Here is a 15,372-nt window from a genome sequence, read left to right on the forward strand (position 1 = left end):
TCCTGCCAGCATAAATAAGTTGCCTTCTGTAGTGCAGCCATTTCAAAGCTCCTCCTGCCTATTTAAAAAGAAAAAACCTGTACTAGTGACTTGCTGCTTTTGTAACTCTCCTCTCAGGCCTAGAGAAATGAAGTAGGATCTTTGAATGCATAAGGCATAGGTTTCATCAAGCTCTGTGATAAATTTTGTTCCACCATTAAAAATAGCCTGTTTTGACATATCAGTTAATAAGCTCTTAGCTAGCCTTTACATAAATAAAAGTCTAGAAGTACACAAGTACTATTCAGCTGATATGAGATATTACAGATGAATTTTCAGAACTAGTTTATTTTCCTTTCCTTACTCGTTTCTGTCAAGAACTGAAAATAAATAACCTGAGAAAAGGTAGCAACAATGTTCAGAACAACCACTGTCACACTTCTTACATAGCCCTTAGAGGAAGGTAAGGTGTTTAGATGGGTGATACTCTGAGGTCCTCAGCCATGTCTTCTGCATGGGTTACACTCTTTAGTTTGAAAATGCATATTCCAGGGCTTTACAGTGACAAGATTATTTTTCAAGCACTAAAAGCTTTCCAAAGTCACTGCTGTATTAATGCTATTATTCAAATATTTTTGCATATGTGCATTTTCCTCTTTCAACCCTCTCTAGTGATAAAATCAAGCAGGAATTAAGTTTTGTTTATTCATGTTCAATCTATACTGTGGGGGTAGCAGGTTCCTCTGTTTTATTTTCTCTTCAACAGAGAGCTGATTTGCATAGCATGATTGACCTTGCTTTTCCCTCTGTCAGGGTAGCATCATTTGCTTTTGTATTTCTGAAAGCACCATCAGTCCTCCAAGTCTTGCTCAAGGGCAAGACCCACCCTAACAGCCTTTGGAATATTGACTAAAAGACAAGGCAAGCGGGCATAGAGACCTGCAGGCAGTAACAGTGTCCGGTGTTGTTGGCTCATGGAGTTTCCATAATTTTAACACAATTTGGTATCTCATGTACTAGTTCCAGGAACTGGGACACAGAATCCAACCTCCTACTTAAATGCTTTGTTCCTCAAGTTACATAGAAAAGCTTCAGAAAGCAACTCAAAAGGTTTTCTAGAAAGTAAAATATTTTTATTCTCCGTAATATACTTGTTCTTTATCAAAATACTTTCCTGAAATATGAAGGCTGGAGAAATGGGCAGAGAGGAGCCTCATGAAGTTCAACAAAGGGAAGCACAGAGTCCTGCACCTGGGGAGGAATAACCCCATGCACCAGTACAGACTGGGGGCTGCCCTGCTGGAAAGCAGCTCTGCAGAGAAGGACCTGGGAGTCCTGGTGGACAAGCTGACCATGAGCCAGCAACTCAGTGCCCTTGTGGCCAAGAAGGCCAATGGTTTCCTGGGCTGCATTGGGAGAAGCTTTGCCAGCAGGTGGAGGGAGGTGATCTGTCTCCCTCTGCTCAGCACTGGTAAGGTCACATCTGCAGTGCTGGGGCCATGGCTCACCAGTACAAGAAAGATAAGGAGCTACTGCAGCTAGTCCAGCAAATGACTACTAAGATGATTGGGGGATCAGAGCATCTCTCATATGAGAAAAGGCTGGGACAGATGGGTCTGTTTAGCCTGGAGAAGAGAGGTTCAGGGGGATATTATCAATGTGTATAAATGCCTGATGGGAGGGTGTAAAGAAGACTGAGCCAGACTCTTCTCAGTGGTGCCCAGTGACAGAATGCAAAGCAATGGACCCAAACTGGAACATCAGAAATTCTGTCTGAATGTATGGAAGAGCTTCTTTACTGTGAGGGTGCCTGAACACTGGAACAGGTTGCACAGAGAGGTTGTGGAGTCTCCATCCATGGAGATATTCAAAAGCTGTTTGGACACAGTGTTGGGCAGCCTCCTCTAGGTGAACCTGACTGAGTAAGGGGTTGGACCCAAGAACACGCCTGAAAATGCTGAGGGTGAGCTCTGTTACAGAGGCTCTGCATTTGAAAAGACAGTATCTTGAACATAACATTCTGGATTTTCTCTCCATCTCACAGCCTGCAGTCTTTGAGCCATGATTCAGAATCTTATCTCCTATGGTTTTAAACTGCTCAATTCTGACTCTTAAAAATACTGCTCTTTGATTACACAAACATTCCTGCACATGTAAGGATTTGTTAGCAGTGAAATGGGCTGGAAACTTGAATACATTAGTACGCCAAAGCAGGAAATAAAACATTATATCTGAAAAACTTGTGGTTGGTATGCTTCAGCCAGAAGAGGAAGGAAAATAGAGCATAGGTGGGAGGAAGAAAAAAGCAAATCTAATCTTTAATGATTTGGGAGTTTTGTTTGTCCACCACCAACCACCCTGCCAGTCTCAAAAGTTGGTATCTAGCAGAGCAGGAGCTGTGGACCGATGTGTAAGGTGCTGAAAGCAGATTGTGAGCTTCTCTGAGAGCCAGTGCTGCTTTGTGGTAGGGGACCAGTGGCAGATGCAGAGCAACCATCTGCCAGCACTGCGATATCTGCCACCCGTGTGGCTGCTCTCTCAGGGTGGTGAGCTGGAGTCTGTGCTGAAGAGCTCTGGGGGAGAGCTGCTTTTTGTTCCAGTTGCTTGACAGCCAGGCTGGCTACGAAGTCATTCCTGGGAGCTGCTCCTCACGTTATACTGTTAAACCTACTTGACTGGAGGAGGCAGAAGGAAGAATTTTACCAGACGCCACTATTTACTCTATCTAAATTTCCTTTTGGATAAAACAGCAGATGAGGTGAAACAGCTAGAATAATATTCTTTCATATGCCTGCTGGAAAGCGCAGAAAGCATCCTGTTGTGTGGAAACAAAAGCAGATCTGAGCTAAGAGCATGCTGCAGCCCAGAAGTAGGAGAAAGCAGGTGTAGCAAGGAGGCAATCTGTACACACAAGTCATGGCTTAATGCAGGAGGTGTCTGCTCACCTGTTTCCCTTGGACAGGGTGACTGTGGGAGCCGAGAGCTGACGCTGCAGGGAAATCTGTTTTGGGTGCAGGCTGAGTCTGGTGCTCAGTCCACCAGCATTGGCTTGGCTCAGGGGTATCAGGCCCTCTCTGCTTCTCACATGGCAGCAGCAAGTGGCAGACCACATGAGCCCGAGGTGCTGGCATGAGTAGGTACGCTTTTAAGCTTCCTCCTAAGATTAAACTTTAGCCGTTGATGCTTGATGGGAATGAAGGAGGTACAATGCTTCTAATGCCAAGTAGCTTTTCCCTCCTCTGATCTTTTGCCCTGGTCTTTTCCTCTGTTCTCATATTTATAGAGCCTGTGATTTTAATGCTGGTTCTGTGTTGTTTCCCTGTGATTTAATCAGTGGGGTAAAATGAGCACCTGGGAGAAAAGCTAATTCTCAATCACTATCCTGTTGCTACTCCAAGGAGTTAGCAGATACAGCTTCCCAGAGGAGGTTCTGGAGATTGCCTGATTCGCACTGGATCCGTGGTTAAGCTTTGTTAAACCCTATGACTGTGGGATATTGCAGTCACAGTGTTAATTTCTCTCTACCTAACCCAAATGTGCTGGCCCTGTAATAATAATAATATTACAAAAAAAGCTAAAATATTAAAATATTTTTTCCTCTGTGTTAAGCCTTAACATGAGCTGTGCTGACTTCTTGCTAGCGCTACCCAGGGGATCCCACATACACTTTTTTTTTTCTGGGTGCTGACTTTGAACTCGAGGTGAACAAGTTCAAAAATGTCTCCATGGAGAGAGGTACAGGCCAAATGTGTGAGCAGTAAATAAGGCCAATCCCAAAATGAAAAGGATGAAGTTGTAGCTCTTCCTGCTGGCAGGGAGGAGGGCAAACCTGGGGGCCATGCTGGTTCGCCACTGCTTTACCGCATGAAGGAATCTGCTGTCTGAGCATGTGGTCCTTGCCCACAGCATGGTACGTCATCTCCCTCTCAAGTTCAGTACCTCTCTGGTTTAATGAAGGTGCAAGTTGTGACACATTGCTGTTGCTCTAAAACTTGCAATTGCTCTTAAACTCCCAGTTTACAAGGCCCCGGCCCTGCTCTGTATCAGGAACATTTTGTGTGGGATTCTCCTGTTTGTTTTTGTGCTACCTTGGCAGGAAGGAGGATGGATACGCAGCCAAGCAACAGTATTTCATCTGCCATGTAGCTGGCAGCCCTGTCTCGCGGGGAGGACAGCCCTCCTGCAGCTGGGCAGCTGAGAGCAGCATGGGCCAGAAGCCCCTCGTGCGGGAGTCTCTCATGGGGTCGCCTTCACTCGTGTTCTGCGTGACAGCGGGGCTGTCGGAGAATCAATCCCAGCAGGCCTGCACAGCTGCATACTTTGGAGCCAAAGCAGATTAAATCATTAATCTCTGGCTGGTGCTTCTCCTGAAGCGCAGTGTATTTCAGAGGAAGGGTGCAAGAGAGGGAGCAGCTGTTCACCATGTGCACGTTGCCACCTTTCCTGTAGCTGGGATCCTCCGCCTCTGGGCTCTCCTGGCCCTTTATTCCTCAGGGAATCTGTACAATGTGCTGACCAGCATTGGCAGGCATGTGCCATCTGCAGCGAGGAGTGCATCTTCACTGTACTTCTGACCAAATCCCATGCTCTCCACTAGGATGTGCAGCCCAAGGGGCAAAGATGGATCTATCCTGTTTCTATAGCCAGAGACCCAAGCAGGGGCAGCCCCACGACTAGTGGTGAGCATGCAGCCTCCGTTTCCCAACAAAGCACAGCACCAGTTGCTCTCCTGGCATGACCCTGAAGTGCATTTTGTATATAGATTTATAAATCATTCCTGCTTAGTGTCACCTCTTCAGACTGGTGCAGGCATACATTTTCACAGGAAGAACCAGACTCTGGACAAATTTCTTACATTCTGTTGCAAAAAGATACAATATCTAGGCAAAAGAAACAGTTTGCTGCTGTCTGGTCACTATAAGCAACTTGGGCGTTTGAAGGAAATTTCCCCTTTATCTTTTTAAACAGGAGATATATATGGTTGTAGAGATCTATGTTAAGAGCTAACGAATAAAGGAATGTAGCAGTTTCTGTGTACACAATGTGGATCGAGATCTTTGGATCTGCTACACATGCACACATACACACACAGTTCAGACCCTGGGCTAGCATCCCCTTGAAGCCATGCATTCCTATGATTCGTGATCTACCAATACAGCCAAGCTGGAAGGGGCCTTGGGAGGTTATCTTGTCTGGCCGCCTACATGATCAGTGCTGCAACGTTAACTACCCCAAGTTTTGCTCTCTCCTCTGCAGGGACCTGCAGGGACTAACCCCCAAGTTACTGAACCTCAGAAAAGCTCCAGAGAGCATACAGCACTGGAGGAGCAGGGGCAGGGAAAGGAAAACACCCTGTCATCCCCTCTTTCCATAATATTAGCTTATACCAGATGAATTACCTTGGAGTTGAAGCTGTTTAGCTTCAATTTTACACTTATCTAAAGGGCTGCGTTTGCTCAGCCTCTGCAGCCAGCGGGCTCCAGGCTGTGCTAACGAGTGCATTAGTTTTTCAGTGGCAACTGCTGAGCCGCTTGTGCTGTGATAGGTGCCCCCTGATATTTAATCACTTTAATTTAGAAATTGCTGTATAAACTAGTGGTTGTTTACATATGAGGATATTAATTGTTTTTATGCAGTCAGTAAACATATAGTAACCTCAATGTTATTGCTACTCTAGGTAATTGTGACATACTGCTAAGAAAAGCATTTGCTTTCTAACTCCATAAACTGGATGCTGTATGTAATAATGTTGCTGAAGTGGTAACAGTTTATTATAAGTGCCTCTGTTCTCATGGAAAATCATTGTTTACTCCATGCTTGATAAAATGCTCATCACTTATAGAAAGAAAAGTAATTGATATGGCTTGGTTTATTTATGGGGCCCATGCAATATTTTATCATCTTATTTCTATGGCTTTTTTTTTCTTTTTTGAACTTAAGTCATTCATGTAAGTAGTTCCCAAGTAAAATCTAAACCAGTCTTAATACTTTTTTTTTCCCAACTGAGATTGCTACCCATTTCAATGAAGTCTCACAAAATAAAATATGGATTTTCTTTAACAAATCCAGCTTTTTTTCTTTCAGAAATACAATTGCTAGTGTCTCACCACCCAGTTAGATTTTTTTTCCCCCCCAATTCTTTCAAAGCAATTTACTAGCAATCTGGGAAAGATGATTCTTTATTTCAGGAAGGATTTTCAAAATTTCACTGCAGATCAGAAGCTGAACCACCCTATACCAAACCACACCACACCAGTGGAATAAAATCTAAAAAACGTAACACACTTCACAAAGGAAAAACTACAAAAAATTGTTTGAGGTTTTGACCTTATCCGGACACCTCTGCTTTGCTTTGGAACTAAAAAAATGGACATAATTTTTGCAATGCTTTTTTATTTAGATAGGGCCATGTATTCTGCCAACATACAGCTTTGGTGGATGAATGAGGACTTGCAAGATGGACTTGCAGAAGTAGATGCAGCATTCAAGGCAGTAAGTAATGCGAGGCACAGAAGGACCAGCTAAAATTACACAGGGCAGCAACAGAGCATAGGAATAAACTTTGGGAGTCCAGAGACTAAACCACAGAAAATAGAAAAGCTGGGGCACTTCAGGAATTATCTGTAAAGTTGAGATCCTTTGGAACCCCCCCACCAGCTTGCCTGGGCCACTGGGGAAAAATTTAACCCAATCCAAGGAAATAGAATTGCAGAGAATCCCTGCCTTCGTATACCGGTGTTGTACAATGAGAGGGAGAGCAAAGCACCTGTGTGTGTGTGCGTGCAGCAAGGGGTAAGGGCAGAAAGAGCAGAGCAGGATTTAGACTTCAGAAGGCTGGAGTATTGACTAGAAGATATAAATTCTGTGTGCACAGTTTTTAGTATTTTGCTTTTTCTTTCAGCAAGGCTACCAAAGATAAATCTTGGTACTGGTTTGGACAGAGTACATACCACAGAAGAAGATCTACAGTTTGCCCTTAAAATACATGTAAAGACTCTATAAGGTGAGGTTTATGAGGAGCCCATATCAGATAGTCAAATAAGACACCACCTTTCCCAACAGACCTTGTTTGTTTATGTTCCCAGACATAAGACCAAGTGCAAAAATAATATGTGATTTCAGTTGTTCCAAACTGTGAGTGGTCTGCAGACAGGGCCAACTCCTCCAGATGACTGGGGGCTGGGAGAAGAATACTGGACAATCAATTTCAAAATATTTTAAAATATTTATTTTCAAGATAGTATCTCATGCATTTTTTGTGCTTGAGGATCTTACTGCAGCTGTTTTATTTATGGTAACATAGAACAGGTAGTGGTCTGTGAAAGTCTGGTAGCAGCAAGTATGTTTCCAGGTCATGTTTGTGATGACCCACATCAGCAACAGCTGAGTGAGAAAGTGGAACTTCTGGAAATACACCTCTACATATGGCCTCCTCTCTCTGTCCTCAGAGGGATCTTTTATTTCTTTGTTTCTTCCTGAAGGGCATACATGAAACCTTCCCCTTTCTTAGCCAAACTCATTAAGAAATCTCAGAAAACTCTTAAAGCAGCATTAGCAAAGCAGGGATTGAGCTGTGTGCAGGGAGGAAGGCAGGCAGCAGGATGTTTGCTAATGAGAACATGCTCCTGGTAGTTGAAACTATGTGACTGAGTCTTCTTGGAAGGAGAGTGACAAGGAAATCTTTTGGGGAAATGCCAGCATACAGTGATTAAAATGTGTTTTCATTTTATATCAAAAAGTGGCTGAAGGCTGTCAGCGTTGTTTGAATTTAGCAGGAGATTGTTCTTGCTTCATGTGGTAATGTTCATGCTGCATCATGTGAGCCATGGTCATATGATCTTGTGACAGAGATGACTGGCTACCATACTACACAAAACATATGGTTAATGAACACTGCACCTTGTATCCACCATGGGCAGTAAATAACGCATGTAAGAAAGCACGTTGCTGTGCTCCTGCTCCGTTATCACCTGCGCTGGCTGGGACGTCAGGCGTGCTCACATCAGACTGGCTTCATGTCGCTTGCTTGCTGTGAGTATCCCTCTTAAAGGCTCGCGTTGCTCCCCTGGATAAATCTAAACCGAATGCCAGCTGCTTTACTGGCTACTGGCTGTGCTCCGGGGACTTCTCCAGGTGCCACTCACCAGGGCAGAAGTGTAAAACTCCAGGTGCTTAAACTTTGGTGCGGCACAGGGGCAAGAGTGGCCGCCTCCAGGAGGGCTGGGCACCCTCCACCCAGCACCGCTGGCGGGGGGAAAGATTTGGCACCCCGAGACCCACTTGCCTTGTTCGGTGCTGAGGACTGTAAGCACAGGCCTGCATTTCTGCACGTGGTGGGCTTATGGCGCACGGGTACGCGTACGTACCTAAGAGCTACGCTAGCATTACACGGCCGCTAGAGAATACCAAAAATGCCTCCGGGACGTGGAGCGGGAGCACGGCACCACCTGGCCCTAGACGGCTGGCTGCTGACCTCTCCTGCCCTTGCGCCGCTCCCCTGGTTTTAGAGCCTCCTTTGAAGCTGTCCTTCCTCTGCGGGCCGGTTGCAGAGCCCGTTTTAGCCCAGTGGTGCCGGAGTGAGGATTTCCTGACGCAACGGACGAGCCGCGCATCCCGGGCTGCGACTGTCGCTGCCGCGGGAGAGGAAAGGCCTGCTCGCCTCGCCTCGCCTCGCCTCGCCTCGCCTCGCCTCGCCTCGGGGAACCTCGGGCCTTCCGCACGGCCTCGGGAGCCGGGGGGGGCGCGGCGACACGCACCGGCCCCCGGGGCAAGCGGCGGGCAGGGCGGCCGCGCAGGCCGGGCGAGCAGGGTCGACCCGCTTCACCCGCGGCGGCCCCTGACATGGAGGCCCGCTGCCGGCAGGTGGCACCTCCGCCCCGCCCGGCCCGGCCCGGCCCCGGCCCCGGCCCCGGCCGCGCCGGCGGTGTTTCTGCGCCCGTAAGGCCCTGCCAGGGGGGAGCCACACGCTGGCAGCCCGCTGCGGCCTGCGGCGGCGCGGACCGCGGAGCCCCCAAACCCTGAGGTGGGGCGCGCCGAGCCCCGCGGCCACCCACACACCGGCAGCTTTTGCGGCGACTCGTTTGCTACCAAATGGCGACAGGACGGCAGCTGGGAGCTGGCGGGACACCCCCGTCCCGGCGCCCTCCCTCCACAGCCTGCCAAGCTGTTTACTGGTGATGGCGCCTCCGAAAGGCTGGGCGCCATCTCTTCGCAGATGTTTGCTTTATTTGGTCAAAGCTGGCAGGTTTGTGGCTGCTTATTGCCAAAGGTGGTCTAAACGCAAGCACATAGTTATATTTTTCATTTGCCACAGTGAAGGCTGTAACGTTTTGTATTTAGGCTTAAAATGCATGTATTGCACTGTAGTCGTGGATCTAAAGCTATGCCCCGCAGTAGGGATTATGTCATGGATGCAAACCGGATGATAGGCTCTGCTGTATTATTCAGTATGTAGGCTCGGCATCAGTAATTTATTGTACAAAAAAATCGGATACTTGAGGGAATACTTAGAAAATGTTCCTGGAGTCAGCTAGCTGCTGCTTTTGCAAGGTGTCTGCTCATCTCTGCTGTAATTTGGCTTCAGCTGCAATACTCACAGCTTTGGGTTAGCCAGGGCTATGAGAAAAGTCCCGCTCCAGGACACGGGCTGCCATGTGCTGGTGGCACACCACTAAGAAATGGTGCTACTGCGTTGCAAGGGCTGGCCTTCAAAACCGCTTTGAAGAGCCTCCCCCATGACATCCAGCGATGGTGCCACAGCTGCTCTGCCCCGCACAGCGCCAGGCTCGCCCTTTCCTAGGCGATGCCTGGGGGGAGCTGCGTTAGCGCCTCCTCCAGCCAGTGACACTATTTATTTTCATCAAACCCCCAAAGCTTGTGCCTTTAGACACAGAGTCTCCAATTTCAGGCCCTTTGGGAGGACAGGGCCATCATGGTCCCTTAACAGTGAGGTGGTAGGCCAGCTTTCAGCTGCGCAAGGTCGGGCTTCCCAGCGCCCCGGCCCCTCTAGGGTCGGTCCCTTGTCTCGGAGGCGCCTCAGCAGAAGTCTGTCTGTCCTCGAGGACAGCAGCTCAGCTTGTCTAGCAACACGCTTAGCCTCTAAGGGGAATACTGCCCTATGCTGAAAGGCCATTCCACAGCAGACCGCAGGGGTCACATACTCTTCCCATGCACGGTGCGCAAATCACAGCTTACAGCCAGAAACGGTGGTCGATACTCAGACGCGGTCCTCCGTCCAGAACCCCTTGATGGGGGCAGAAATCTCCGATGGCTGTGGGAGCAGCAATGGCGTCTTGGGGAGCGCATCTTCCCAGCTGTTTAACTGCCCAGTAGCTAGGTCTGAGCAAGCTGTGCTGAGGTCCTGCACCAGCAGCAGCTCAGGGAATAACTCCCGGTAGATACAGGCTGCTCTTTTTATGATGTTCCCTGGTCTGGGCCAGGTGGAGGCATGGGGGAACGTGCACGCACGCTCTCTCTCACCCTCTTGGTAGCTGGGAGTTTGTGTCACTCAGGCTGCAGCTGTATGCTGAGCACACCCTAAATGCCAGGCTTTAGAGAATTTACGTGATGAATGTGGGTCAGTTGCGGGGGGTGTGTGCCTAAGGTATTGCTATAGATCCACAGCACTCTCCCCCAGCCCCAGTGGCCGTGAACACACACATGTTTCTAGTGGCTCTTTCTTGCCTACTCTAGCAAAATAATTGGCACATTGACTAGATCAGCAGTGGCTTGCAGCTGGCACAGATAAGATACAGCTCTCTGGCCCCCAGCCGGTTCACTTCGAATTTGCTAGCTTGCTAACATCTCCTCCTCCCTCCATGTTGCACGATAAGAGCTGTCAAGGTTGCCCACTCGCCCTGCTGGCAGCACTCCCCTTGCCGCGCACAGCCAGAGTGAAGTCCCCACTCCTCACCCCTGTCCTGTGGCCACCCCCAGCTGCTCTGTTCTGCACCACCGCTGTGGTCTCTTGCCTTTGAAATCAGCAGGAAATGGTAACTACACTTAGACTGTGAAAAGAGAGGAACAAACACCTGCTAGCTTTTGGTGCTTGGTTTTATAACAGTACTTGTTCTGCATACATACATCCTTATTTGGGAGTTTAGGGACAGAAAAAGTTGGAGAGGGTCTTTTATTCCAGTGCTGAAATATTCAGCCAGATCATAGCCCAGGAGTTTGCAGAGAAACCCCCGCCACCATCACACACACAAAAAGCTATTATTTTTAAGCACTTGATGTGCTGAATACTCAAATGCTTTCTACCTTGCCGTGAGAAAACTGTTAGAAAGGGCTAAGTGGGCTAACCAACAGCAGCACCATTGCACTGGTGTCAGTGTGTGTGTTCACCTACATACATCACTTTTCTTGAAAGCATTCTTGAGACCACAACAGTTTCAACCTGTAAGACACATTTTAATACCCAGGAGAAGCAGACAGGAGGTCTCAGTCATCAAGTAAGAAGTGAGCAACATTTGTCTAGGACTTGGTAACTAACAAAGGGGGATGAGGTTGAACTGAGACCACTCAGTTCAAACAAAGGCTGACCAGGTTCAACTCCTTCCCTCTAAAACACCAAGCAATTGCAGGTGTACACAGAAGAGCAGCTTGCACCCCCGAAACCTCTTCTTAGTGGAGGTAATGAGGTACAGGCCAGAGCATCTCTGGAAAGCTGAAGGCTGAAAATGGACAAATGTGAGAGTGGATAGCAGTGGGGGGCAAATGTGGCAAAGTAAGAGAGAGCACTGGTGGTTGGGGCAGCCCAGGGAGGGCTGGGGCTGCGTGTGGTTGAGATGGAGCTACTCACACCAAAGGAAGCAGTAGGTGCTGAATGGCTGTTGGTGGTTTGCTCATTTCCAAGGCATAGATCCAAATGGGCGACCAAAACCCAGGCTTGGTTGGTCTTCTCTCTCACTTGCTCTGACTTATTCATGGCATTTCTTAATGTATATATTGAAAGCGGAAGGAGGTGGGCCTTGCCTATTTGGCCTGAAGCAAGTAGTAGTTATGAGCCACCTACACTCTGAAACAGGCAGCAGCAGAGCTGTCTGAGCCCACAGACACCTGAGGTGGTAACACCACAGGATGCAGCCCAGCACTGCACAACACTTAGCAATATGGGTCTAACTGCAGCACTGATGCATTTGCCTGGCATTGCACCTGAGCTTATAAGCCTTGGATTTGTTAGCTTGATCTCAGTGCTGCACTGACATCAGGGGACCTGCACTGGCTCCCAGCCCACCAACTGGGATGACCCTGGGCTGTTTCCCCTCATTCTGGTGCTGGGGTAAGGACAGACAACCTGATGGCCAGAAGGGCTACATGCCTCAAAGTCTCCCTTCCTCACTTATTGCAGTACTTATTAAAGTTGAAGACCCCCTAGTTCCTCAGCTCTTGCACTTGCCCACAGAGGGGGAAGTGACCCAGGAATGACTAAGCTGAGGGAAGGCATGTAACTAACTACATTTGGCTTTGTCACCATCACTACATGTGGTGCCCTGCCTGCCAGCTCTTATTGTCGTCCCTTTTCAGCCTTCAGATTTCCAGAGGTGCCTGCACCTGACATCATGTCATGACTCCACATAGGTTAGCACCTGTGGGTAAAGTAGAAGAGATCTGGGGGAAGCAAACACCACAGGTTATATTTATAGTCAGCACAGCTCCACTCAGTTCAGCTGGTGGAGACTAGGATTCAACTTATCCAGAAGGCGCCAATAAATCAAATCAGATCAATTGTACCCAAAAGGTTCTTCTTTCTCCCCACTGGCTGTAAAGGAGCCCAGGCTGTCTAGCTCTGCTATGGATGTCCAACTGAGGAGAGAGGAATCCCACCTTTGAAGTCTGGAGGTGCTTAAGTTTTTCCAGCAAGCCAGGGCTCTGTGTGCAAGGCCTGGCCTTAACACCTCTTTGCATCAGGGCTCCTCACCCTCCCGCTTAAGGGTCCTCCTGCCCTCCCTGAAGGAGTCCAAGGCACAGAAGGCTCCACTATCAACCTCTGCACAAGGCACAGTGGTCCAAGCTGCTCTTGTGCCAAAGCAGAGCTGAAGGAGGCAGAGGCAGCACTAGCTTGCTTTTAGCCAGTAACACCATAGTTACAGCTGTTAGGAGACTGAGAGGCCACACAGCCTTTGCTTTCCAGGTCTTCTTCCTAGTGATTTGATACCAGCCTGCTTTAGCAGCAGTGAGGGGGAGAGCGGAGGGAGCCAGGTTAATGTAAGAGGACTGTGGGCACCTGACACCTCTGTATCATGTACCAGGCACTTAAACACTAGGTATTAAAGGTCTGTGGGTCACATCACTTTGGTAACTCTGTAGAGCTGGCCTTGCCTGTCCAGGTGTTGGACATCTGGGTACCAGGGAACATTCCATGGATTAAGTGCGACTTAGTAAATATTAGTTTGCAGGATCATTTGCCATCTAGTGAAACATAAACCGTTTCCTGCTAAAGAGCCCTTTTTCTAAAAGCTCAAGGCAGTGAAATTAAGAATGCTCACATCATGTCAGCAGACGTGATACCTCAGTTGTCAAGTGGGAAAAAGCCCCAAGAAAGTGAGAGATGCAATGATGAAAGGCCATGAACAGCCAGCGAAAGTGTTCATGAACCAGGAGTAACTTTTACATAAAAAACTAAAACAAAACTAAAGCCCATTTTGATTAAATGGTTGGATTTGCAAAAGCAAGTCACCTCCTGGAAAGCAGCTCATGTAGGTGTGAGACAATTCAGGCTATTTCTGAAGAAACAAAATGTGCGCCATCTTGCTGGCGAAAGCACAGGCCTCCTTGCTCCCAAGAAAGACCACAGCTTTCCAGTGACAGCTTTCATCACCCCTTCATTCCTTGTGCTCTCCTGGTGTACGGATACTCCTCTGCCCGATGTCTATCTCCAAAACACAGGCGCACAGATGCATGCAAAGAGTCCCCAAAATAGTGCTGAATTCAGTTGCCTCCACAAAGGCAGTTTCAAAGATGAAATTCAAAGGTGCTGAGCATTTCTGCTCTCAGTCAAATCAGGCCTATAACTCCATTCTTTAGACAGCATGATGGCCAAAATCACTGATGGAAAGTATAAGCACTTGACATCTGAAAATCAGGACACATTCATTGTTTTGTCTAACCTAAAATAACTGCTTGAAAAGTAAAGCCGGCTGATCTCCCCATGAGGACCAAGGGGCACCTTGCAGGTCGCTGTAGGAGTTAGAAATCTGCAAGCTGCCATGACCCTGCAGGTCAGCTGGCAACCACTACAGACTCTGCCTCGTAACCAGGTAGGCTTGAAAAAGAAAGGCCATTTGTTAACTCACAGTTCATCAGTGTAACCTGCGAGAGGTGGGATCTCATGGATTGGGTGATTTCTTTGCAAAATTGGTGGCAGAGTTCCTGGATATACATCCTGGCTCATCTCTGCTTCTCTGTAATTTCTCAATCAATCTAAAGCAAATGAGGGAGGATGTAGCAATAATACAGGGAAGGCTAGAGAGGTTAGAAATATGAGCAGGAAATAACAAAATTACTCTGAGCCTGGGAAAACTGAAGTTAATACATTTGGGGGAAATAATCCAAAACACTTCTAGTCAACAGGACAGAGAAACCTGGAAAGCAGAACAGCGACAGCAGGTGAGTTCGTTACCAGTCATTGTTGCAATATGGAACAGTACAAGCCGGTGTGGTTTGGGGCTGCCCACAGAGGTGTCACATCGCAGAGTGAGGATGTGCTAGGGCTACGCAGTAGGCCTTTGCTGGGCCTGCACCTGGACGACTTCAATCATTTCTGTGCACCTCAGGACCAGAGTAATGCAGCCAGACTGGAGAGCTTTCAAACACCGCCAACACAAATGAGAAGTGGGAGGCAATGACTGCATGAGGAAAGCCTGAAAGAATTCAGTATAAACAACTTGTCCAAATGATGACTAAAGGAGGAGGATATGATAACCCTCTGCAAGTATTTGAAGGCTATAAACACCAAAGATGGCTCTTTTGGGATAAGATTAGATGTAATGAGATGAATTTACAGACAGGAAAAACTGTTTTATCCTAGGGCACGGTGTTCTGAATGATGCAATGTACCAGAACACGGTGGAGTTTCCCAAGGTGAGTGGTGGAAGTCCCTGTGGCACATGTAACTCTGCTCTGGATATAAAAAGAAAACAAGGCCATGTACTGTAGGAAGAGTCCAGCACAGAACAAATATATGAGCTAGCTCATCTACCCTAGGGTCTTTTACTCTGAGGTTTGCTGTTCTGTAGAAAAGTAAAACTTATATTCACAACCTTGCTTAAAATTCCCATCAGAAGCAACTGAGTACAAAATTAGGTGACAAGACCTTTTTCCTTTCACTGGTGAAGGAATTTTTCTATCATAGGTTTGTACAGCGGAGGAGGTATAATGTCCTACTTTGTGTGG

This window comes from Apteryx mantelli, chromosome 2, assembly GCF_036417845.1.
Source record: "Apteryx mantelli isolate bAptMan1 chromosome 2, bAptMan1.hap1, whole genome shotgun sequence".
In the NCBI taxonomy this organism is placed as follows: domain Eukaryota; kingdom Metazoa; phylum Chordata; class Aves; order Apterygiformes; family Apterygidae; genus Apteryx; species Apteryx mantelli.